At 50.6% G+C, this 27661-nt stretch overlaps 1 protein-coding gene across 2 annotated transcripts in view; it reads left to right on the forward strand.

Moving 5' to 3' along the window:
• Positions 1 to 27661, forward strand: part of DOP1A (DOP1 leucine zipper like protein A) — a 1012538-nt gene that overhangs the window by 675643 nt on the left and 309234 nt on the right. The gene's annotated exons all lie outside the window — the stretch shown is intronic.

The raw sequence follows: 27661 nt of genomic DNA on the forward strand, positions 1-27661 counted from the left end.
CCCTAATGGCCAAGGGAAGTTTGTTCAAGTGGAACGGGGCCAGGTAAGAGAAGATCCATCCTTTGTATTTAGATATGCGGATGCGTAGAGGGCAGGGAAGGAACTGATTTTTTTTATTTCTGGTTTCTGTCAGGGCAGTGAGATCTCAATTTGTCCTGTAAATATTTGAGTCCTTTACCTGCCCAAGCCTTGTGTGTCAAGCAGAGAAGTTTGAAGATTGCTCTCTTATTTTATAGGGAGCCAATGCAAGGTCTAAGCAAAGGGACAGATGGGATGACTGGAGGCTGTTTATTAACCAGTCTGGCTGCAGTGTTTTGGACCACCTGCAGCTTGGCATGGAGAGATGCGTTGATGTTACTACGAGTGCATTACCATAGTCAAGGCGGCTAATAATCAGGGCCTGGGTGAGGGTCTTGTGAGAGTCCCATGGCAGCCACTGTAAAATCCTCTTGAGGAGGCTCATTATCCCGAAACATGTACCACATGTGTAAGTCACATAGTCCTTCAGCGAGAGCTTGTTGTCAAAGAGGATCCCCAAGTTCCTTGCTTCTAGGAGCGGTGGCAGGGCCAAGCTCCATTGGCTACCAGTCCTCAGCCCATTAGAGATGAGCCTTTCCAAGAAGTAGTATATCTGAAAGAGACAGCTAGTTATAGATTCCTTACCTTAGAATTACCCCAGGCGTCAGACTGGATTGAGAGAATTTTTTTCTTAGCTGTACCCCTGCACGTTGGTGGGTGGCTTCGGTCGACTCCGCATCCATCGTCTGCGTCATGGTCACCGGGATGATGTTGCGGTGCCTACTTAGATGCTGCCCCTGCGCACTGATGTAAGTTCTGTTTTTTTCCACACCAGCCTAGCGCAGATCCGGAGCGAGCTACCCCATAGTCACTTTTATACCAAACTTTTTCAATGTTTTGTCAACTTCTTTTTGGAGTCTGACTCCTGGTGCGTGAGGGATGTCCCAAAGACAGACCGGGTTCAAGCCTTGCAACGCTTTAACAAGCTGATGTCTGTGATGGACCCGCACCTCGTTTGCCTTTGTTATTGTTATTGTTAATTTAGTCTTATTAGGCACACAGCTACCCAAGGGTTTCCCGGCGACGTCTGTTAGGTAAGAGCAAGAACAAGAAGATAGACTCTACATATTATTTATTTATTTATTTAGGCATTTGTAAAGCGCCTGGTGACGCCACTGGCGTGTCCCCGCGCTGTAGTAAGTGAGAAGTGGCCGCCCTCCCTCCCATTAAAGGCTACCTGCTGAAAAGGTGAGTCTTAAGCTTTTTCCTGAACAGGGTTTCAGATGGTTCAAGACGTAGTTCTGGAGGCAGAACATTCCAGCATCTGGGAGCGAGATATCTAAAAGATCTCCCTCCCATACGGGCCTTCCTTACCCTGGGTACCATCAGCAGTCCGGTCTGAGAAGACCGTAACTGACGAGTAGGCTCGTAGTGGGTCACCAGATTCTGAAGCGGTTCGGGGGCTTTACCGCTCAAAATACGATGGCATGTGGAGAGGACTTTAAACTCAACCCTCTTCTCCATAGGAAGCCAGTGAAGGGCTTGAAGAGCAGGGATGGAGGGTGATCTCCTGGGCAGCCTGAGGACAAGCCATGCCGTGGCGTTCTGAAGCACTTGAAGGCGGCCCATGACCTTTTTCGTGGCCCCCAGATAGAGCAGATTTCCATAGTCAAGTCGCGAGGTGACCAGGGCGTGCACCAGCGTCCTTCGAGCAGAGATGGGAAGCAGATCTAAGACTTTCCTTAAGGCTCTTAGGACACCGAAGCACATCCCCGTCACCCGGCTAACCTGGGGACCAAAGGCCAGGTCTCTGTCCAGCCACACGCCGAGGTTCCTGGCCTCCTGACAAGGAGCAGGGAACTCGCCCAGGCAGGGCGGCCACCACGCCGACGACCAAGCAGAAGGCCCTCCTCCCACTACGAGCACCTCGGTCTTGCTGCCGTTCAGGTTTTTACTGTAGATCATGTAACTGGTTTCAGTCCGACGTGCCATCGGAAGGGAGTTCCACATCAGTGGGCCAAGATAAGAAAACGACCGTCTGCCCATCCGGGAAAGCCTGATCCCCAGCACCGTGAAGTTGGCCTGTGTGGCTGAACGTAAAGTGTGAGTTGGAAGGTAAAGATGAACTAAAGCATTCAGATATTGAGGTGCTTTGCCACTTTTTATTCTGAACATATAGCTCAAGGCTTTGAATTTTAATCTGTTCTCAACCCTTACGCCCAGGCAGGTTGGGAAGAGAGTCTGAAACTGAAGCTATTTTGGGGATCTTGTAGAGTAGGCTGGCTAACGCGTTTTGGACCAGTTGCAACTTCCGTACTACATCCTTAATGGCTCCAAGATATAAAACGTTGCCATAATTCAGCCTAGATTTAATAAGGGCATGGACCATAGTACGTTGTGTGGAAAATGGCATCATCCAGAGGATTTGCCTGAGCCATTTAAGGATGGTAAAACAAGTGGACAACACTTTCACCGCTTGCTGCCTCATTGAAAGTTGTTAGTTAACTATCTGCCAGATTCATGAAAACCCTATTCTGCGAATTCTAAATTGCGATTAATACCGAATCGCAATTTAGAATTCTTATAATGGGATTCATGTAAATCTGCGATTAAATATAGCGATTCGCATTCGGCCGCAAAAGCCGATAGCGATTTCCCTGAAATCGCAGAAAATTCGCAAAAACTGTCAAATTCTGTGTTGAAATTGCGATCTCGCTATTAGCGAGATCGCAAATTGCGATCTCGCTAATAGCGAGATCGCAAAAACGGGAAGTCGCATTTCGAGCACAGTGATGACACTCATTCAGAATACTGAGGCAGAATTGGAAGCAGCACAGCTCACAGCTCCACTCCAACCACCTCCAGTTTTTGCATTTGGATCCTGCAGGCAGCAGCTATGTCACAGGAAGCACCAGGGCCCAGTGACACAGGGAGAAAGCGCAAAATGAAATTCTCCGAACAGGAGCTGGAATTTCTAATAGATGGAGTCTGTAAAGACCATAACAAACTTTTTGGCACGGACTCAGGAGGGTGCCAGAGGCCGAGAAACGCCGACTGTGGTTGCGCATACGCGCGAAAGTGAACTCTGTTGGAGTGACACAGAGATCAATAGATGAACTCAAAAAGAGGTGGTACGACCTCCGAGGTCGTGCCAAGGAGAGGGTGGCTGAGAGGCTGGGTGAGCGCCTTGCAACAGGAGGGGGAGAGCCTACAGTCCCTCCCAACACCCCATTGGAGGATCGTGTTGAGGACACATTACAACCTGAGGCATGCGTGGGGGTAACCCGCCTGGACTCATCCCGACCCACCCAAGACAGCCAAGGTAAGTGCCATGCGACTGCGTCCCTGTCCCCTAACAATGGCCATGACCCTATAGCTACTCATAATAAACCCCAGTCATGCAGCCCATGCACACCAGAATATCCCTATAGCATTGTGGGACATGTAGTCTGACCACAATGTTCTAAATTCCCATGCAGCCAGACATGTCCTAATGTACTCAATGCAACAGCGAGTCAGGGAATTGTAGCCAGCATGCATGTAGCAACCTCACATGTCAAAGATACATGTAATTAATCAACGTCCACTTTCCATCACAGGTGGCGCTGATAACACCAGCAGCGAAAGTGAGGGGCTGCAAATTGATGACACACAAGAGGATCCTGAGGGTGAGGAAGAAACATCCACACAACCAGCTCCATCTGCCCAAGCACCAGTGCCAGCAGGCGTACCACCACCTGCAAGGCTAGTTACAACAGGCGCACCACCATCGTCAGCAGTGAGACCCATGCCAGTGGCATCGGCAATCCCAGCAGCTGCAAGACCAGCGACACAACGCACACCTACTGTGCCCACCCAGCCCAGCAGGCAGGTCAGGGAGCGGCGCCAAAATACAGCACGCACCGCCAGGAGGGGGATGACTGTGCGTGTGCCAGGGCTCTCAATAGAGTACTGCATGCTGCGCGTGCACCAATTACAGGCACAACACCTTGCAGCTATACACCTGCAGCTGCACAATTCAGGCAGGAATATTGCACATCTGTCCGACCGGATGGACCGGATGACCACAGCTTTGGAGGAAAACACTGCGGCCATGGTTAGGCAGCGAAACCTCTGCCGCCACCGCCAGCTCCTCACACGCCTCACGGCGTACACGCGCTCCAATTATGTTATTGGGAATGCCACTTCCCAGCTGGCCCGTAGGTCTCTGACCATGCAACTCCAGATGGTCCAATGCAATCAGGACGTGGCACGGGCATTGGAGCAGGTAACCACTGCTGTTCAGGCTCTGCAGCCAAATGGCCATGGCCATGCAGGAGGGGATGACACAAGTGAGGGGACATCTACTCACAGCAGCCTGTCTTCGTCACATGGTAGTGTTCCACGCCGCAGCAGCAGGCCCACTGCGGCATCACGTGCTCAGCCGGAGGAAGAGCCCGAGAGGCGACTGGGAGCCGCGCGCCGGAGGCGCCAATGACATTAATGTTCATAGGGCAGGGACATGCTGCTGACATAAGCATGTCCCCTACAAAATGTCGAGTAGTATGAAGCAATACTCCTCTAATGTTACAGTTTGAAATAATGCCATATTATTGTGCAACCAACAATAATATTTATTCTATGATAATACATCAGACTCATGTCATTATTTCCAGTGCCATGCATGAGTGAAGTGTTGGGTGAGGGGAGTGGGTGCACTAGAAACAGTTCATTATGATTTGGATGCGCCGTCTGTGTCCTTCAGCAGGATTTCCCCCGCGTGCATGATGCGCATGTGCAGGTGGGCGTTGTTCCCTTCAGACTCACTGCCAGAGATGTCAACAGGGATCCTGCACTTGGTAGCAATGTTGTGAAGTATTGCACACACGGCCACGATGCGGCAGCAGACCTCAGGACTGTATTTCATGGCCCCACCTGTCTTGTGCAGTATGCGGAACCTGCTTTTCAACAGCCCAAATGTCCTCTCAATACAATTCCTTGTGCGAATGTGTGATGCATTAAATCGCCGTTGCTGTGGTGTTGCAGGGTTGAGGTATGGGGTGAGGAGGTACTCGCGGAGAGCGTAGCCGCTGTCACCTGAATGAAAGGAGCAGAGGGTGAGTGCCTGTTCTGCGCAGCTACATGATCACAGTGTACAATTTTGGGGCATGTGTACTTACCTAGTAGGTGACCTTCTCCAAAGTCTCCCCTGGCCAGTCGTGTGTGGATGCCGCTGTGCCTGAAGATGAAGGAGTCGTGTGTGCTCCCCGGATACTGTGCCACAATGTCTGTGATGAATGTTTTTGCATTGCACACCATCTGGATGTTGAGGGAGTGGTAGCTTTTCCGGTTGCGATACATGTACTCCGTTTCTGCAGGTGGGCAAATGTGGATGTGCGTACAGTGAATACATCCTATGACGTGTGGGAATTGAGCTACATTGTAAAATTGCAGCTTGGTCTCATTGAGGTCCTGTTGGCTGGTGGGGAATGATATATAGTGGTGTAGCCGGGTCAGCATAGCCTCCAGGAAACTCCTTAGGCAGCGACACATGGTGGGCTGAGATATCCCCCCTGCAACAGCGGCCATCCCCTGGAAGCTTCCGGAGGCCATGAGGTGCAGGCAGCACAATACCTGCACATGTGTGGGCACGGCATTGGTCCTCCTTGTTGGGTGCTGCATCAGGGGGTCTAAGTCCTGGATGAGCTTGATTATCATAGCCCCACTCAGGCGGTACTGAGCATAGATTTGCTCCCTGGTTTGGCCCAGAAGGGTGACCCGCTGGCGGAATATCCGCTCCTGTATCCTCCGTCTGTTCCGTGCAGCTCGCTGCAGCCTTCGCCGCCTCACCAGCATGTAGAGTCCAGGCATTGTGGGAATCCCCAGGCTCCAGCTGCATGTCCTTAAATGTGTTTGGCCAGCCCTGCACCAGTTGGGAGTTACTTAACCGTTTTTTGAAAAATCTTTTTTTTTCCTTACTGGTTACCACCTGATTTGAGTTCTTCTTAATTTGCGCCTCGCTATTTGCCATTTTCTCGTTATTCGCAATTAGCGAGTTTTCATGAATGGCAATTGCGACTGTTTTGCAACTTCGCAATATAATTCGCAGAATCCATGGGTTTTCGCAATTTCCGATTCGCAAATGCTCATCCTCCAGGTTTCGGTGAATTTATTAGCGAATTCGCAATTTTTTTTTTGCGAATTCGCTTTTTGGGAAATTTCTGTTTCTTGAATTCCTTTCCGTCAAATTGCGATCGCAATTGCGAATTCGCAGCTATTGCGATCGCAATTTGGCTTCATGAATCTAGCTGTAAGACCCCTAAATTCCAAACCTGCTCACTAGGTAGGGGTAGGACATCCATTTCGGATGGCCATTTTCGGGGCCCCATAACTCCTTTTTTTTGCCCAGTAATAGCACCTCAGTCTTCTCTCCGTTAAGTTTAAGAAGGTTGGCTTGCATCCATTCTGCAATGTTTCTCAAACCCTTTGGTGTCTGGAGCGCGACCATAACCTGAGGTTGTGCTCTGACTGCCAGGCAATGAATCCTAAGTGTTTGCAGGAGCTGTCCTGATAGCGCTTGGAGGCCTGGAGGTCGGCTCTGCGTCGCTACCAGTCTCGTTCGAGAGAAAGGTCTTGTGGAGCCCCCATACCTCGTTGCACTCCAAGTCTTTGATGTCTTCGGGTAAGTCAAAGCAAAAGAAGGAGGCAAAGAAGCACCGGTGCACTACGACTTCTCCCCATCGGTCGGCTGACGCAATGCAGGAATCGGAGCGTCATCGCTCTAAGGCTCCGTCTCCTGTGCCTTCTTCAGGGACAACTCCGTGCCTCCACCTGTTTCCGGGATCCGGAGCGTCCCCAGCTCAACTTCACAAGTTCTACGAGGCCCTCCACCTCCTCTTTGGGTGGCCCGACTCCGCTGGTGTGCCAGTCGGGGGTCCTAGACTTTTGATGCCGGTGGCTCCAGCACTGGCGGGCCCCTGCAGATCCAGCCCGTACTCAACCTTCCCCTGTGCCAATCCCGGTGACGATGCCCCCCCATGCCGGCTATGCCCCCGGCACAACCCGTGCCCTTGGCCGACGCCATACCCATCCTCACTCCCAAGATGAACCCGGAGCCGGGCTGACGTCGGTCGACATCGGACCCGATGCCGGAGGGGTCTTTTGTTTCACTGTTCCCTACCGCCTAGAAGGTGGTGATGAGGACTGGGAGGGGAGTGTGAACCCTTTGGCAGACCAGCTAGAAGAGTAGTGTGTTACGTGGTACGTAAACACAACCCTGTATGCGGGCACACTTGTGTAGCTCAGCGTGGCTGATTCAAAAGAAAGTTCAAATCCATAAGTTTGCAAAATTTGCGTATATTTAGTAAGTTCAGAAGTTCATTATACGGGGCGTTACATCACGCCATGTATTCAATTGAAAGTAATCCAATAACGTATGTTTCAAAGTATGCTCCGATGCATTTCGGACTCGTGTAGTCCTTTGTCAAGGAGCACTCTGGGAAGGATACAACAGCAGCATTTTAGATCAACGAGAAATTGACGGCAGTAAGGTTGTGCACATGCGGTGAAAATGTGACAAAAAAGTGAGTACATGCGGTTGAGAAAAGATATGGTGTCCTAATCATGCGATCATTGTGAACAATGTGAGTACGTGATTCTAAAAACGTGTGATTGAGAAAACATGCGGGCATGATAATAAATCGGGGCGCTTTTTAGTGCATACAGAGAGTTAAATAAATTATTAGACCCAGTGATGGTTTGTGATGTTACCCTAATCAGAAGTGCGAGAATACGAGAAATGTGAAAAATTTAAAAGAAATGTAAAAAATTTAAACGTGGATAATCATGCAATGTGAAAGTATCTTACGCTTCCACATCAGTGTACAGCTCACATCGGTGCTGCAAGGAACGATGAAACAGTCCATTAGCGGTTGTAAACAAGCGAAAGCGCTTGGAAAAACGGTAAACTAAACCGACAAGCGGTTGTGGTGACTTACTGTGGAGGTTCAAAGAAGTGAACTACGTGTCTCGGGCTTCGCGTAGGTACTGCGGAGTTCGAGGGGAAAGTGTTGGGTGGTAGAAATAAAGAAAAGACATCCCAGTGAAGGGAAAATCAAGCGGCCATCTTGTAATGGTAAAAGTGAAACATCGTGGGATGTGTTACAATGACATTACAACAACTTGTAAAAGTAACAATAAACATGCAGAATGCGGGTGCAACGTAACAAGCAACCTGATCACAGGTAGCAACTCAATTCAGTCCGATCATTAAGCCCGAAGGGCTTCAAAGATTGGAGTTTGTAAATCCACGATGTCTCGCGTTGTAGGAGGGTTTTGTTGTTGTCTCTGCCCTCACAGTGGGTGACCATTTCCAATACCAGGTACTTCAGCTGGGCTATACTGTGGTGCGCCTCGTTGAAATGTGTGGCCAAAATAGACTTGGTATTCTTGGTGCGAATATTTGATTTGTGTTCATTAAGTCTGGTCTTTATTTTTCTGCTGGTTTTGCCAACGTAGATCTTTCCACACGGGCATTTAAGTAAGTAAATCAGGTTGGCTGAGTCGCAGGTGGCATCTACTTTTAAGGGGATCGCAAATCCTTTCATCGGGTGATGGATAATATTGCCTCCAATTACATTGTTACAATTATTACAATGATGACAGGGTCGTGTGCCAGTGTGTTTCCTCGGTCTGTCAGTGGGTTTTGATAGAATTTCTCCAATGTTCATGGGTCGATTGTAAGCAAAGATCGGAGGATCCTTGAAGAGATCTCCGAAATCCGGTTCCGACGACAAAATTCGCCAGTGTCTTAGTATGATTTTTTTATACATCTTACTCGCTGTGGAGAATTTAGAGACCAATGTCAATCTGGGATTCAAATCCTTTTTTTTGCTTTTCAAAGCTTCAGTTCTTGGGATGGTGAGTGCTCTATCTTGTGCTTCTTTAACGATGTTTTCGGGGTAATGTCAATGTCTGATTTTAGTAAGGCTGATTCAATGGCTTCAATTCCCCCAGCATGGGGAATGGAGGTATATAGGCTCTTAACATCAGCTGTGCATAGCATCATCGTTCCTTGCCGCACCGATGTGAGCTGTACACTGATGTGGAAGCGTAAGATACTTTCACATTGCATGATTGCATGATTATCCACGTTTAAATTTTTTACATTTCTTTTAAATTTTTCACATTTCTCGTATTCTCGCACTTCTGATTAGGGTAACATCACAAACCATCACTGGGTCTAATAATTTATTTAACTCTCTGTATGCACTAAAAAGCGCCCCGATTTATTATCATGCCCGCATGTTTTCTCAATCACACGTTTTTAGAATCACGTACTCACATTGTTCACAATGATCGCATGATTAGGACACCATATCTTTTCTCAACCGCATGTACTCACTTTTTTGTCACATTTTCACCGCATGTGCACAACCTTACTGCCGTCAATTTCTCGTTGATCTAAAATGCTGCTGTTGTATCCTTCCCAGAGTGCTCCTTGACAAAGGACTACACGAGTCCGAAATGCATCGGAGCATACTTTGAAACATACGTTATTGGATTACTTTCAATTGAATACATGGCGTGATGTAACGCCCCGTATAATGAACTTCTGAACTTACTAAATATACGCAAATTTTGCAAACTTATGGATTTGAACTTTCTTTTGAATCAGCCACGCTGAGCTACACAAGTGTGCCCGCATACAGGGTTGTGTTTACGTACCACGTAACACACTACTTTGCTACATTCATTGGACGTACTCTGGCTAGTTACGTCACCTGTTGGAGCACCTTTATCTGTTTTTCACCATATCAACCGCCCTGTACAATTTGTGTTTATTTCACATTGCTGTGCGCCTAAGCCTCTTCTTTAGTTCGATATCTACACTTCCACTGCCTGGCAGGCTGGCAGCACGCCCTTTGGATCATCTCTCATAATGCAATATGAAGATATCTCTAAATCCACCGAAGCACATGCCGAAACATTGGCATTTGATTCTGACGCAACGGAAAGGATCTACGCATTGATCAACGATGACTTAACCCAAACACCTACAAGCAGAACAAAGGAACAATGTATCAAGCAATTACTCTATTTGTCGAAACGTCGCGTAAATCAAAAACTTCATGCGAATACACTAATTAAGTATCACAAATCACTCCGTATTCCCCGCGGCCTCCGCATTGCGCTAAAGCCATCCCTCTGTAAGAACTCCAAAGCTTTCCTTGACAGATGGTACGCCATTCTGAACAAGTGCAGTCTGGACCTGATCTTATTGATCATTGAGGAATTGTCGGGAATCCTCCAGGAGCTGTCTTTGGAAATTAGCACCGCTGAAAACGAACTTAAAGATCTCATGACCCCTGAGGAACTAGGCACAACACTGGAAGATATCAACAGACAAATCGACCGTCATACCAGGGAGATTAATGAACGAAAGTTACGCAAATTTCGGCGTGACACCTTAGACTACAAGCTTGGGGAAGTCTATACTTGGGCGGAAGTCTACGCCCAACGACGAAGAAACAAACCGTATTCTCAGAACACCGATACTTCATCCTCTGACAGCGACACCACCAACCGCCCCCCAAGACATCAACCAACGGAACGCACAAGCTCTAAAGATCGACCGGCTCAAGCATCCACCTCATCCACAACCACCGCGGAGCCTTTTTTAGATTTAGGCCCAGACAGAACCGACGACCCCGACGGGGCAAAAGAACCAAGAAAGAACAACGGAAAGAGCCAACCCCAAAACAAACCCAAAACGAGGAAGAATCGTTAGTCATAAACATTTCTGACACCAACCTTACACCTCATGAAATTAGAACTCTACAAAAAGGCATGTCATTCATCCCAACTAGTAACACCAACCTACTTGAACTAGAAGTCAGCACGTTTAAGCTCACTAGAAAACTACGCCTAAAAGACTTTTTTGAAAAAGTCTTGGAACCTACGGTGGAAACCAAACCGGATCAACTACTAGGCTTACGACCCACAAGTAACTATATGCCTCCAAGCAGCCATAAGAGCATTGATAATTTTGAAACCCTAGTCCGTCAAGATATCGCCAAGATCAATTACAAAAAATCCATATGCAGGAATATCACCAATAAGGAACATGACACCTTGAAGAACATTGCGAACAACCAATCAATCAAATGTTTGAAAGCGGACAAGGGTGGCGCCCTAGTTATCCTCAACGCGGATCTCTACACTCGCAGAGCCAGAGAACACGTCCTTGACGTTGAAACCTATTTGCCACTTGAGGGCAACCCCACTAAGGAGTATAAAACTATGCTGCTCAACATCATTGAAAAAGCCAGAGAGAACGACATCATCGATGATAGAACCAAGCGATACCTGACCGTGGAACACCCAAAAAGTCCTACTCTCACCATGCTGCCTAAGATACATAAGAACTTAATGGATCCACCTTTCCGGCCCATCGTGTCCACACGGGGGTCAATCCACGAATCCACTGGGAAATTCATTGACCGTCACTTACAACCTATGGTGACAAACTTAAAAAGCTACATTCGTGATACCACCGACTTCATCAACAAATTAAACACCGTTGAAATCAAGCAAGGCGAACAAATCCTACTATGCACAGCTGATGTTAAGAGCCTATATACCTCCATTCCCCATGCTGGGGGAATTGAAGCCATTGAGCCTTACTAAAATCAGACATTGCAGATCCGCTGAAAACCTTTATTTTAGAACTCATGATTTTTACCTTGTATCACAGTTATTTTTGTTTTGAGGACCACTGGTATTTACAAATGTCTGGGATGGCAATGGGCAATTGCGCCGCGCCGACATACGCAAATATCTACATGGGCAATTTTGAAGCCAATCACATTGAAAAGAACGCGGATTGGAATGACAACCTTAAATTATACGCACGATATATAGATGACCTTTTCTTCATCTGGACCGATTCCAGAGAGCACCTGGAATCAGCCTTATCCACACTGAACACCATGGATGACCGCATTGAGTTCACCTGGAACATTTCAGCCACAGAAATTACATTCTTGGATGTACTCATAAGAATCACAACAGACGGTATCGAAACGGATTTATACCGTAAGGAAACAGATCGCAACAACACTCTGCTTTATAGCAGTTTCCACCAAGACTCCCTTAAAAGACATCTTCCATTCAGCCAGATGCTGAGAGTCACCCGGATAGTATCAGACGAACACAGAAGAGACATTCAAATTCAAACGATGGCCTCTAGGTTTTCCACCAGAGGTTACCCCGAAAACATCGTTAAAGAAGCACAAGATAGAGCACTCACCATCCCAAGAACTGAAGCTTTGAAAAGCAAAAAAAAGGATTTGAATCCCAGATTGACATTGGTCTCTAAATTCTCCACAGCGAGTAAGATGTATAAAAAAATCATACTAAGACACTGGCGAATTTTGTCGTCGGAACCGGATTTCGGAGATCTCTTCAAGGATCCTCCGATCTTTGCTTACAATCGACCCATGAACATTGGAGAAATTCTATCAAAACCCACTGACAGACCGAGGAAACACACTGGCACACGACCCTGTCATCATTGTAATAATTGTAACAATGTAATTGGAGGCAATATTATCCATCACCCGATGAAAGGATTTGCGATCCCCTTAAAAGTAGATGCCACCTGCGACTCAGCCAACCTGATTTACTTACTTAAATGCCCGTGTGGAAAGATCTACGTTGGCAAAACCAGCAGAAAAATAAAGACCAGACTTAATGAACACAAATCAAATATTCGCACCAAGAATACCAAGTCTATTTTGGCCACACATTTCAACGAGGCGCACCACAGTATAGCCCAGCTGAAGTACCTGGTATTGGAAATGGTCACCCACTGTGAGGGCAGAGACAACAACAAAACCCTCCTACAACGCGAGACATCGTGGATTTACAAACTCCAATCTTTGAAGCCCTTCGGGCTTAATGATCGGACTGAATTGAGTTGCTACCTGTGATCAGGTTGCTTGTTACGTTGCACCCGCATTCTGCATGTTTATTGTTACTTTTACAAGTTGTTGTAATGTCATTGTAACACATCCCACGATGTTTCACTTTTACCATTACAAGATGGCCGCTTGATTTTCCCTTCACTGGGATGTCTTTTCTTTATTTCTACCACCCAACACTTTCCCCTCGAACTCCGCAGTACCTACGCGAAGCCCGAGACACGTAGTTCACTTCTTTGAACCTCCACAGTAAGTCACCACAACCGCTTGTCGGTTTAGTTTACCGTTTTTCCAAGCGCTCTCGCTTGTTTACAACCGCTAATGGACTGTTTCATCGTTCCTTGCAGCACCGATGTGAGCTGTACACTGATGTGGAAGCGTAAGATACTTTCACATTGCATGATTATCCACGTTTACATTTTTTACATTTCTTTTAAATTTTTCACATTTCTCGTATTCTCGCACTTCTGATTAGGGTAACATCACAAACCATCACTGGGTCTAATAATTTATTTAACTCTCTGTATGCACTAAAAAGCGCCCCGATTTATTATCATGCCCGCATGTTTTCTCAATCACACGTTTTTAGAATCACGTACTCACATTGTTCACAATGATCGCATGATTAGGACACCATATCTTTTCTCAACCGCATGTACTCACTTTTTTGTCACATTTTCACCGCATGTGCACAACCTCACTGCCGTCAATTTCTCGTTGATCTAAAATGCTGCTGTTGTATCCTTCCCAGAGTGCTCCTTGACAAAGGACTACACGAGTCCGAAATGCATCGGAGCATACTTTGAAACATACGTTATTGGATTACTTTCAATTGAATACATGGCGTGATGTAACGCCCCGTATAATGAACTTCTGAACTTACTAAATATACGCAAATTTTGCAAACTTATGGATTTGAACTTTCTTTTGAATCAGCCACGCTGAGCTACACAAGTGTGCCCGCATACAGGGTTGTGTTTACGTACCACGTAACACACTACTTTGCTACAATCATTGGACGTACTCTGGCTAGTTACGTCACCTGTTGGAGCACCTTTATCTGTTTTTCACCATATCAACCGCCCTGTACAATTTGTGTTTATTTCACATTGCTGTGCGCCTAAGCCTCTTCATCTGAAAGAAACAGGTTAGTATTAGATTCCTTACCTTAGAATATCCCCAGGCGTCAGTCTGGATCCGGAAACTTTTGCGTAGCAGTACCCCTGCGCGTCGGTAGGCGTCGTCTGCAGGCGTCCCCTGCGGCTCCGCGTCGTCGGCGTCGTGCGCCGTGATGACGTCGCTGGAGTATATAGACGCCGCCTCCGCGCGCTGACGTCAGTTCTTCTTTTTTCCGCGCCAGTTAGCGCAGATCCGAAGAGCAGTACTCCGGTCTTTTGACCAAGTTTTTTGTTAACTAATTGATCTTTACGGTGCCGGTAGGATGCCCGGTTTCAAGAGTTGTGACGAGTGCGACCGCCTGATGTCGGTCACCGACCACCATCGACTCTGCCTCCGGTGTCTGGGCGCGGACCACGACGTGGAGTCCTGCGTCGACTGTCGGGCCTTGACTGGAAAAGCTAGGCGGGAGCGGTCCCGCAAGCTTCTCGAGCTCCGGGTGTCGGCCCCGCGTCGAGAGCGGTCCCGGTCCGGTCGGAGGTCGAGGGAGCGGTCGAGGGAGCGGTCGCGGAGCCGCCATGGGCGCTCCGGGAGTCGCCACCATTCCTCCGGCTCGTCAGGTAAGCACAAGAAGTCGGGGCGTCGCCATCGCACCCCCGACTCCCCCCGACGCCCGCGTGCTGCGGCCGGGGGCTCGGGTGACCCCACCCCCGCGGTCCCGCATGGGTCGCCGACGCCGTCTGCCCCACACCTGTCGGTCCCTGGGGAAGGCGCGTCGCGTGAGGAGATCGAGGCCTTCCTCATTGCTATGAGGGCGAGGTCTTCTCCGGCGGGGCCTTCGGCGCCTGCGGGCCCGTCGGTCCCGTCTGGGGGCCCGAGCGGTTCGGGTGCTCCTGCCCCGGCGCCGCCGGTGGCTCCGGCCCCGGCGCCGCTGGTTCCCTCTGGTTCGTCGCCGGCTGGTCTCCCGGCCTCTCCGGCGTCGGTTCCTGTGGGCCAACCCGTGGTACCGCCCCCGCGTGGTGCAGCGACTCCGCCGTCGGCTCCGGCCGGCGTCGGGTCCCCGGCACCGACGCCGCGCGGCGCCACCCCCCTTTCCTCCCCGACTCCGGACACGGAGCCGGACCGGCGTCGGCCGACGCCGGATCCGACGCCGATGGGGCCCGTTGACCCCGATGTCTATATCGTCGATCCAGAATATGGGTATGATGAGGAGGAGTATGGAGAGGGTTGGGAGGGGTCTGAGGACCCTCTATCCCGTGCCTGCCAGTATGATGTGGACTGGGTAGGTGATCTGGGTGATGCCAGTGGCCTGGACGAGTCGCCCAACCCTGGGTTTGTCTCTCCGTCCCCTGTGGCGTCCGAGGCAGGTGCTGCCTATTCGGTGGTCCTGATGAGGGCTGCCAAGGCCTTACACCTTGAGCTCCCCGTCGCGAAGGTCAAACCGAATATTCTGACGGAAGTGTTTAAACCGCAGTCATGCCCCCAGGAGCCTCTGCTGCCGTTTAATGAGGCACTGACGGATGTCCTTCTGGGCACCTGGTCCAGGCCCGCTTCTGGTGCGCCGGTTGACCGGAACGTTGCCAGGCGTCACCGTCCATGCTCGGACGACCCTGCCTTCCTGTCCACCCATCCCTCCCCGGAGAGTCTGGTGATCCAGGCCTCCACTTCACAGTCCGCATTTCCGTCGGCTCCGCCCGACCGGGAATCAAAGAGGTACGACCAATTTGGTAAAAAAGTGTTTTCCTCTTTGAGCGCTGGACTGCGGTCTTGTAACACCGCGTGCCTCTTGGGCCGCTACACCCACTCCCTGTGGGATACGGTCGAGGAGTGTTTGCCGCAATGCCCCCAGGAAGTGCGGGACAAGCTCACCCGGGCCTTGGTTGAAGGCCGGGATGCGGCGCGGTACTCGATCCGTTGTGGTCTGGACACCACAGACTCACTGGGGCGGGCCATGTCCACTACGGTGGCGATTCGTCGCCATGCCTGGCTGAGATCTGCCAACTTCTCACCAGACGTCCAAAATACACTTATGGACATGCCATTTGATGGCAGTCGCCTATTTGGTGACAAAGCGGACCACGCGCTGGAGCGCTTCAAGGACTCCAGGGTCACGGCCAAGTCCTTGGGTCTCTCGACCCAGCGCCAGCAGACGGGTTCGTTTCGGCCCTTTCGTGGCCAAGGGAGGGGAGGTCCCACACGTGCTGCCAGCCACGCGACGCAGAGCGCTCCCCAGCGCGGTGGCGCCCGTGGTTTCCGCCGTGGTGGCGGTAGAGGCCAGCGTCGTGGTCAGTCCACGCCCCCCTCCGCTGCGGCATCCAAGCCTTCCTAGTCCGAGCTTTCGGGCTCACGTGACGCCAGTGGGTGGCAGGGTTCGCCATCACCACTCCCGCTGGCGCGCGATAACATCGGACAGGTGGGTGCTGCAGCTTGTCCGAAGGGGCTATGCCCTCCCCTTCGAGTCCACTCCTCCAGCCATGCCACCGCAGAACCACCGTGTGTCGGGGGACCACTTGACACTTCTGCAGGAGGAAGTTACGGCCCTCTTGGCCAAGGGGGCCATCGAGCGCGTTCCTGGGCCAGAAGTAGGGTGTGGTTGCTACTCCCACTACTTTCTGGTACCCAAGAAGGACAAGGGAGGCCTGCGTCCTATCTTGGATCTACGGAACGTCAACGGCTTCCTCCGGAAGGAGAAGTTCAAGATGTTGACTTTGGCTCAGGTCTTGGCTGCTCTAGACCCACAAGACTGGATGGTAGCGTTGGACTTGCAGGATGCGTATTTTCACATCCCCGTCCTGCCGGCCCACCGGCGTTACCTGCGGTTCACGGTAGGCCACGAGCACTTTCAGTTTATCGTGCTCCCATTCGGCCTTACCAGCGCCCCACGGGTGTTCACGAAAGTGATGGCGGTGGTCGCAGCTCATCTGCGCCGGTTAGGGGTTTCAGTCTTCCCCTACCTCGACGACTGGCTGTTGAAGGCGGGCTCGCCCCAGACAGTCGTCCACCACCTTCAGATGACGGCAGACCTCCTGCACGAGCTGGGGTTTTCCATCAATGTGCCGAAATCACACCTGTGTCCCTCTCAAAAGCTCCTTTTCATCGGAGCGGTTCTCGACTCGGCGCAGTTTCGGGTTTATCCTCCGGAACGGCGGGTCCGGGATATTCAGGCTCTGATTCCCATCTTTCAGCCGTTATCCCGGGTTTCGGTCAGGTTGACGCTGCGGCTTCTGGGGCTGATGGCCTCCTGCATCCTTCTGGTGCATCACGCCAGATGGCGGATGCGGGCTCTGCAGTGGGACCTGAAGTTTCAGTGGGCCCAGCATCAGGGCAACCTATCCGACCATGTCCTGATCTCGGAGGGCACTGCGAGACAGTTGCAGTGGTGGCTTACGGACCGCGATTGGGTCAGGGGCAGATCCCTCTCCCTTCCCCAACCGGAGCACGTGGTTGTGACGGACGCGTCCCTCCAAGGCTGGGGTGGCCACTTGGGAGAGGCGGAGATCAGAGGCCTCTGGTCTCCGGCGGAGTCCCGGCTCCATATCAACATGTTGGAGCTGCGGGCGATTCGCCTAGCACTGAAGGCATTCCTCCCCTTTGTCAACGGGAGTGTAGTGCAGGTGTTCACGGACAACACCACCGCCATGTGGTACTGCAAAAAACAGGGCGGTGTGGGGTCGTGGACCCTTTGCCAAGAGGCTCTGCGCCTCTGGCAATGGCTGGAACGTCAGGGCGTGACTCTGACGGTTCAACACCTGGCAGGTTCTCTGAACGCCAGGGCGGACGAACTCAGCCGTCGGTGCTCGGTGGATCACGAATGGCGTCTGAACTCGGATGTGGCGAGAGGCCTCTTTCAGCAATGGGGAGAGCCTTGGTTAGATCTATTCGCCACAGAAGAGAACGCGCAATGTCATCAGTTCTGCGCGTTGGAGTTTCCAAGACGGCACTCGCTCGGCGACGCCTTTCGGCGCGAGTGGAGTTGCGGTCTGTTGTACGCCTTTCCGCCTATACCACTTCTGCCCAGAGTGCTGAAGAAGATCAGGCGCGACCGGGCCCAAGTTATCCTTGTGGCTCCGGACTGGGCTCGAAGGTACTGGTATCCCGAGCTACTCAGCATGACAGTCGGTCCCTCGATCCGCCTGCCCCTTCAGGAGGACCTTCTGTCGCAGCAGCAGGGGACGGTCCTCCACCCGAACCTGTCCAGTCTCCACCTCCATGCGTGGAGATTGAGCGGCGACAGTTGAGGCCATTTGACTTGCCTCCTGAAGTCTGTGATGTCATTCTGGCAGCCAGGCGTCCCTCCACAAAGACGGTATACGCCTGCCGGTGGAACAGATTTGTGGCATGGTGCACAGCGAAGGCTGTGGATCCCCTTTCTGCCCCTCTGTCTGAGGTTCTCCTCTTCCTCCTTTCCCTTGCCCAGCAGGGCTCTGCTCTGGGCACTATCAAGGGCTATCTTTCTGCCCTTTCCGCCTTCTTGAGGCTACCTGATCAGCCATCTTTGTTCAAGTCCCCTATTGTGTTGAGATTCTTGAAGGGCATCACGCACATGTATCCTCCAACTCCGTTCGTGATGCCTCAGTGGGACTTGAACCTGGTTTTGACTTTCCTGATGTGCGCTCCCTTTGAGCCCCTTCATTCCTGTCCTCTCCGTCTTCTCACCTTAAAGACGGCCTTCCTGGTAGCCATCACCTCTGCCAGGAGAGTGAGTGAGCTCCAGGCTCTTTCTATTCAACCTCCTTTCTTGTCTGTTCATCCTGATAAGGTGGTTCTTCGGACTAGACCTTCTTTCCTGCCCAAGGTAGTCTCTGCTTTTCACATTGGGCAGTCCATCACCTTGCCCTCTTTCTTCCCGCCTCCGCATCCTTCAAAGGATGAAGAGCGGCTCCATCGTCTGGACCCAAAACGTGCGCTTTCATTCTATATGGATCGCACACGCCAGTTCCGGGTGGATGACCAACTGTTTGTTGGCTACGTGGGTGAGAAGAAGGGAAGGGCGGTACAGAAACGGACCATCTCTCGGTGGGTCGTCCTGTGCATCAAAGCATGCTACTCTTTGGCTCGGAAGGAGCCTCCTGTTGGGCTGAGGGCCCATTCCACTCGGGCCACGGCGGCTACTACTGCCCTGGGCCGGGGAGTCCCTTTGCAGGACATTTGCCAGGCGGCCACGTGGGCCTCGCTGCACACCTTTGCGAGGCACTACTGCCTGGACAGTCAAGTCCGGAGGGATGGCTTCTTTGGCCGTTCGGTCCTCCAGGACTTTCTGGTGTAGGTTGTATTGGTTCGCAGACCCACCACCGGGGTTGGTATTGCTGGGGTATCTATTCTAAGGTAAGGAATCTAATACTAACCTGTTTCTTTCAGATGAACAAGTTACTTACCTTCGGTAACGATATATCTGTAAGAAACAGTAGTTAGTATTAGATTCCTTACCGCCCCGCCCATCCTCCCCGTTCTGCGAACTGATACCTAGGGTTAAGGACATCCCTTTCAGGGCCCTAGTTTCAAATGGCACCAGTGTTGGTTCTCACATGGCTCTGCGTGTTCTGGCGCGGAAAAGCTGTGTGCAAAGAACTGACGTCAGCGCGCGGAGGCGGCGTCTATATACTCCAGCGACGTCATCACGGCGCACGACGCCGACGACGCGGAGCCGCAGGGGACGCCTGCAGACGACGCCTACCGACGCGCAGGGGTACTGCTACGCAAAAGTTTCCGGATCCAGACTGACGCCTGGGGATATTCTAAGGTAAGGAATCTAATACTAACTACTGTTTCTTACAGATATATCGTTACCGAAGGTAAGTAACTTGTTCTTTAGTTCGAGACCAGCTAGAAGAGCCGGACTGGAGAGAGGACCTGGGTGACGCCAGTGGTCTGGGCACTTCACCAGACCTTAGTATCTCCCCCTACCGTGGCTATGGAGAAGGGAGTGTTCTACGCTCTGGTGGTGCGAAGGGGGGGCCGAGGTCTTGGGCCTTGAGCTCCCTCCAGTGGCAGTGAGGACTAACCTCCCAACAGAGGTACTTTAGCTTGCGGCATCCACTTGTGAACCCCTATTGCCCTTCAATGAAGCCCTCACTGACGTCCTCCTAAGCACCTGGTCCAAGCCCAACACCGGGGCTCCTGTGGAGAGGACGATTGCCCGCTGCCATGGCCCGGCCCCGGGCGACCCAGTTTCCCTCACCCAACACTTCCCCCGAGAGCTTGGTGGTCCAAGCCTCTCCGTCCAAGGGCGCATTCCCTACTGCAATCCAAGAAGCTGGATCACTTTGGGAAGCGCATGTTCTTTTCCTCCAGCTTAGCACTGTAGGTTGTGAACACCGCGTGCCTCTTAGGCCCATACTCGCACACCACCTGGGACTCGCTTGCGTAATTGCTGCCTCAGTGCCCGGCGGAGGCCCGAGCCGTTCTCTCCCAGGCAGTGGCAGATGGGCGAGACACAGCCAAATTCACAATAAGATGTGGACTGGATACTACCAACTCACTAGGCAGAACGATTGCCATGTCAGTAGCCCTTCAGAACTGCGCCTGGTTGAGGACATCTGGCTTTTTGGAGGATGTCCATTCTACCTTGATTGATATGCCCTTTGATGGCCGTCATCTTTTTGGCGACAAAGCAGATTCTGCGCTGGAGCACATTAAAGATTCTCGGGCTACGGACAGATCTTTGAGCCTCACTGTGCTTTCCCGACACCTCCAGTTTGCTTTTCGTCCCCTGCGTGGCTACGCAAGGGGCGCTCTGCCATATCCAGCCCAGCCTAGCCACCAGTACATGCAAACTGCACAGCCTCTGCATGGCCGCAGACATGGTATCCAGCGTCCTCGCGGGTCTGGGAGCCAGCGGGCGGGCCAGTCCATCCTTCCCCCCAGCCGCAGCCTCCAAGCTTTCCTAGTCTGACCTTTCAGGCCCATCAACGGCCAGTGTGTGTCAGGAATCGCCACCACCTCCCCCACTGGCAATCCATCTCGTCGGACAGGTGGGTTTTGCAAATAGTCCGAAGGGGCTACTCCCTCCCCTTTGAGACTACTCCTCTCTCCCTTTGAGACTACTCCTCCCTCCATGGCACTGTCTTTCGAACGCATGTCGGGGGATCATTTGGCGCTTCTCCGCCAGGAAGTTTCATCTCTCTTGGCCAAGGGAGCTATGTAGAGGGTCCCTGCGCCAGAAGTAGCTTGTGGTTGCTTTTCCTGCTACTTTTTGGTGCCCAAGAAGGACAAAGGCCTGTGTCCTATCCTGGACCTCAAGGCCCTCAACAACTTCCTGCAAAAGAAGAAGTTCAAAATGCTCACGTTGGCTCAGGTCCTGTCTGCCCTTGACCCTGGAGACTGGATGGTGGCGCTGGACTTGCAGGATGCCTATTTCCACATCCCCATCCTGCCAGCCCACAGGTGCTACCTACAGTTCACGATAGGCCATGAGCATTTTCAGTTCACTGTGCTCATGTGCGCAGATCAGGGGTTCCAGTCTTCCCCTATCTCAATGACTGGCTGTTGAAGCCGGCTCACCCCAGGCTGTCGTTTCCCACCCCCAAACTACAGCGGACCTCCTGCATCTGCCTGACGTTCACTATCAATGTGCCGATATCACACCTGACTCCCTCACAGACGCTCCCTTTCATCAGAGCTGTTCTAAACGTAGTGCGGTTTTGAGTATATCCTCCCACGCACTGAGTCTGGGATATTTGGGCTATGATACCGATGTTTCAGCCTTTAGTGATAATGACCCTGAGGCTGTTGGGCCTCATGGCCTCCTGTATCCTGCATGTGGATCATGCCAGATGGCATATACGGGCTCTGCAGTGGAACCTGAAGTTCCAGTGGGTGCAGCATCAGGGGAATCTTTCCGACTACGTCCAGATCTCACAGGGAACGGCACAAAAACTGCAGTGGTGGTCAACAAACCACGCTTGAGTCCCTCTCCCCTCCCCAGCCAGATCTCACAGTAGTGATAGATGCTTCACTCCTGGGATGGGGCGGCCATCTGGGAGAGGCGGAGATCAGAGGCGTCTAGTCTCCGGCAGAGTCCGAGCTCCATATCAACCTGCTGGGGCTCTTGGCGATCCGCTTCGTAACAGAAGGCATTCCTTCCCTCTTTCAAGGGGAAAGTGGTGCAGGTGTTCACAGACAACACCTCCTCCATCTGGTACTGCAACAAATGGGGCGGGTGGGGTCATGGACCCTATGTCAAAAGGCTCTTCTCCTGACCCTGGTGGTTCAACACCTGGCAGGTTCTCTGAACACCAGGGTGGACAAACTCAGCCATCGGTGCCTGGTAGGTCATGAATTGCGTCTTCACTCAGAGGTGGTGCAAGGTCTCTTTCAGTAGTGGGGAGAGCCTTGGTTAAATATGTTCGCACCAAAGAGAACACGCAATGTCAGCAGTTCTGCTCGTTGAAGTTTCCAATGCGGCACTCACTCGTTGATGCTTTTCTTCGGATGAAACTGCGGCCTCCTTTATGCTTTTCCACCTGTACCACTTCTGCCCAGAGTGCTGACGAAGATCGAGCGTGACTGGGCCCAAGTTATTTTTGTGGCTCCGGACTGGGCAAGGGGAGTCTGGTATCCAGAGCTCCTGAGCATGCCATCAATCCTCCACTCAGATTACCCTTTTGGGAGTACCTTCTGTCGCAGCAGCAGGGGATGGTTCTTCACCCAAACCTGTCCAGCCTTGCTTGGAGATTGAGCGGCGACAGTTCAAAGCTTTTGACCTTCCACCCGAAGTCTGTAATGTCATCTTGGCCGATAGGTGTCCCTCCACTAAAACTGTATACGCCTGTAGATGGAACAAGTTTGTGGCATGGTGCACAGCAAAGACTGTGGATCTCCTTTCTGCCTTTTTTCAGAGGTCCTCCTGTATATACTTTCTTCAGCCCAGCAGGGCTCTGCTCTGGGCACGCTTAAAGGCTATCTTGCAGCTATTTCTGCTTTCCTTCAGCAACCAAATCAGCCTTCTTTATTCAAGTCCCCTATTGTAAACTGATTTTTTTAAGGGCATTACTCATCTCCTTCCTCCATCTCTTTTCATGATGCCCCAGTGGGACTTGAACCTTGTTTTAACTTATCTTATGTGTGCTCCCTTCGATCCCCTTGACAACTGTCTGCTCAGGCTCCTCACTCTGAAAACTGCCTTTCTTGTTGCCATCACCTCTGCTCTCAGAGTGAGATAGCTTCTAGCTCTATCTTCTAAGCCCTCTTTCTTCTCTGTGCATCCGGACAAGTGGTGCTTAGGACGAGGCCCTCGTTCCTTCCTAAAGTGGTTACAACATTTCATATAGGACAAACAATCACTTTGTCCACTTTTTTCCCACCTCCACACCCTTCCATGTAGGAGGAGAGACTCCACCATCTGGACTCTAAACATGCTCTATCTTTGTACCTTGACCGCACGAAAGACTGCCGGGTGGATCATCCACTCTTTGTTGGCTATGTAGGTGACAAGAAAGACCGGGCTGTTCAAAAGTGTACCATCTCTCGATGGGTTGTTCTTTGTATTAAAATCTGTTGCGCTTTAGCGAAAAAAGAACCTCCAGTGGGGCTATATGCTCATTCCAATAGAGCTACAGCAGCAACCACTGCATTGGCATGTGGAGTCCCACTTTTTGATATCTGTCAGGCAGCCAATTTGGCATCCTTACACACATTCACCAGACATTACTGCCTCGACAGCCACGTCCGAGGGATGGCTACTTTGCCTTTTTGGTCCTCCAGAACTTTCTGGTGTGAACTTAGTTTGCAGACCATCCTCCGGGGTTGATGTTGCTGGGGTATCTATTCTAAGGTAAGGATTCTATAACTAACTGTTTCTTTTAGAGTTACAAGTTACTTACCTTTGCAAACGATGTATCTGTAAGAAACATATATTAGTTATAGATTCCTTACCGCCCACCCATCTTCCCCGCTCTGTGAACTAACTTCTAGGGATAGGGACTCCCTTACAGGGCCATAGTTGTAGCACACCAGTGGTCAGTGTCTTTCATGGCTCTGTGTTTCTGGCATGAAAAGTCGTGTCAGAACTGACGTCAGTGTGCACTGGAGTCGTGTAAGTAGGCACTGCGACATCATCCTGACGACGCCGACTACAGACGCAGAGCCGACCGATGACACTGACCGACGCGCCGGGGTACTGTTAAGAAAAAATTATCCGGATCCAATCTGACACAGAGGGGTAATTCGAAGGTAAGGAATCTATAACTAACATATGTCTCTTACAGCCATCTTTACCGAAGGTAAGTAACTTGTTCTTTAACATTACAGTTCTTTAGACAACAAACATGGTATTTCTACCTGCTCCCAAGCAAAATCCACTTGTTAAATGTAATCAGGTATCCCAATGTTATCCTGTGGGAGAGGTAGGCCTCATAGTACTGAAAAACAAATGTGTGAGCTTTTCTCTACCATGATATGTTATACTTAAAAGTACATTCCAATTTTCTAAATGCAATGCACCCTGCCCTTTGAGCTACCTATCGCCTATCCTAGGGGTGACATATGTATTAAAAAGAGAGTTTTAGGATTTGCAAAGGGGTTATTTTGCCAAGTTCAATTGGCAGTTTAAACTGCACTACAGGCTGCAAATGGCAGGCCTAAGACATGATTAAGGGCTACTTAAGTGTGTGGTAGCATTTAATTTACCAGACCTGGGTATATAGTATACCACTTTGCTAGCAACTGATAAGTAAATTAAATAGGCAAATCCGGTATGAGCCTATTTTACCATGTTTTAGGGAGTGAGCACACGCACGTTAGCACTGGTTTGTAGTGCTAAAGTGCACGGATCATAAGGCAAACAAAAACTAATTCAGCACAAAATGGTTGAGCCATAGGCAAAATGTTTGGGGGAAGATCATGGTAAGGCTGACAAGTCTGACACCATGTATTATATGGGATAAAGTACCATCTACTGTACATTATATGTTTATTTCAAATCCATGTTCAGTGACTATATAGATGAAATGCAGAGCTCCTCTGTAAGGTCATGGAACTCCTTGGGTGCCAGCATTAGCCAGTAGTTCTCATGAGAGTGCCCTACTTCAAGCAGGAATCAAGAGCCTTCTTACAGCAGGTCTCTCTTCTTCAGATGGATTCTCCCCAGGTCCAGGAAAATTCTTAGGAGGTAGTGGTTGAGGTGCAGCTTTATCATATGCACTAGCCTGTGGTTCGAGAAACTATGCCATCAGTCCTATTTTCACACGCCCCATTACCTCTGTTTGCAGCACTTTTTCTGCATTATTGTTATATTACCCAATATTTCCTGTTGGAAGATGTAGGGCCCCAGATACCACCAGTAACAAGTCACATATTTAAATGAGTTCTACTGCCGTCTGCAGGGGCAAAAATGGGCCTTCCTCTCTTGTCACTGGAGTGTCGCTGTGTGGGAGGGTCATGAGTAGCAGAACTGGGTTTAAGCTAGTTTTGACTCAGACAACCTCAAGTACTTTACTAGGTATTAACATTTCATCATTAAATCTGATTTTTTTTAAATTAAGTAGGAAATAACTCTAAAGCATTTTTCTAGCATTTCCCACAGTGTAGCTATGAAGTAAAGGGTTTAATCACATCTATGCCTGTTAAGGGAAAAGTCTAGTAAGGCATACTCAATGTAATAACTTTTGGGGCTTATTAGACTTCACTGTGAGAGCACAATAACCCCAATATGTAGTGTGCCTTTAGCACTCTGCATTGTAGGCTTGCAAGGCACTCTTTAGGGATGGTGTATGAATATATGAAAATAGGCTTGTCCCACATCACAAAGGTACTTTTTCATGCTAAGTGTTACTGCAGCGTATTGAAACTACAGCCAGTAAGGAGCACAGGGATGCTCCTAGCAGAGATATATTTGTATCCTACAAGCGGGTGATGGGATGCACTGCAGCCGACATATGACATTTAACTTCCATACCGTCTGTGCATTTTCTGCACCCTCTGCAGTGGTCTTCAGGACAGTAAACTAGATCAACTGGGTGAAACCAATTTTACCCCTTGCATCTTTGCCCAGAGTACACGCATTGTGGCGCAGATTAGCAGGTTCACAGGCACCGAGTCCCAGTATCAGCAATAGCTGATAGTCTTCTAATTGCAGATTCCTTGCCGTAGAGTTATCCATAGGCATTAGACTGAATCTGGATTTTTTTCGGGAGCAGTACTCCTGTGCACTAGTAGGTGGCGTTGCTCCGCTCCATGTGGCGTTGTCTGCGCCAGAAGCGTAGCCTGCTGACAGGAGTTCTTTTCTTTCCGTTCCAGTCAGAGGATAGAGCTAGAGCTACCCAGAGTCACTTGTTGACTGACCTTTTTTAACTTTTTGTTGAAGTCTTTTTTCAGATTCTTCTCCTGATGTGGCAGTATGTCAACTTGGAAGGCAGGCTTCAATTGCTGCGGTGCCTGTCACCAACAGTTGTCGGTGACTCACCCGCTCCATGTTTGCTTCTGATGCCTGTAGCCCAACCACAATGCGAAGACCTGCGTCGACTGCTGCTCCATGCATCCTGAGGCCTTGAGGGAGCTCCCTCTCAAGCTTCTTGCTGCTCACCGTGTGATGCTGCAACCGTCATGATCTCGGTTGACAGGAAGGTCCTGGGATCGGTTGCGGAGTCCAAGATCCTTGTTACACTCAAAGTCATCCACGGTAAAGCTCACAGAAAGAAGAAAAGTAAGAATTTAAAGAGGTCTTCGACTTTGCCCTGTCTGTCTAAATTATCCAACAAAACGAGGGAGTGCCATTCGAGGCATAGCTCCACGGTCGAGCCTGCGCATCGGCTGGCTCTGTGCCTCCCAGAGTTTCCGGGAGCCAGTGGGACCTCCACCCAACTTGTGAGTTATATGATGCCACGCACCTCAGATATGGGTGACCTGTTCCTGCTTGTGCACCTACTTGCTCTGCGGGTATGGGAGGGGCCTCCACTCTTCCAGCTTTTCCGTCCCCAACTACAGTCGGACCCCTTGGATCTACAGATGGATCCAGACCGGCACTGGTTGTACCAAATTCGACCTTGGCATGGTCTCCCTTCCTACTGTGGCAACTGAGGAGGAAGCTTCTTTTGGTATGGTGGTGAGAAGTGCGGCTGAGGTCCTGGACCTTAGCCTACCCTTCGTGGCAATCAAGGCTATCATCTTGACAGAGGTGCTTCAGCCAGGAGTGACCCCCTCAGAAATATTTCTCCCCTTTAATTAAGCCCTCACGGACACCCTGCTTTAAACAGGACCATTGACCGCACGCCGTAGAGCCTGGTAGGCTAAGCTACCACCTCCCTTGTAAATCCTGCTGCATTCCCTACAATTCCAGTGGATAGGAAATCCAAGAGGCTGGAAACCAATCTGCCTTTTGCTCCTTTAGTGGCCATGGAAGGGGCTTCCAGCTGTGTCGTTACCTGCCCAGCCACACAGTGTGCAAGGTTTCCAGCCTCTGCATACCCGAGGATGCAGTACCCACAGACCTCATGGGTCTGGCAGCCAAAGGCCTGGCCAGTCCACCAACACCCCTGGCAGCTGCAACTTCTAAACTCCTTTAGTTTGCCCTCTTACCATCATGGACAGCCAGTGGGAGGCAGAATACGCCTTCTCCTGCCCCACAGGAG

This window comes from Lissotriton helveticus, chromosome 6 (assembly GCF_964261635.1).
Source record: "Lissotriton helveticus chromosome 6, aLisHel1.1, whole genome shotgun sequence".
Lineage (NCBI taxonomy): Eukaryota > Metazoa > Chordata > Amphibia > Caudata > Salamandridae > Lissotriton > Lissotriton helveticus.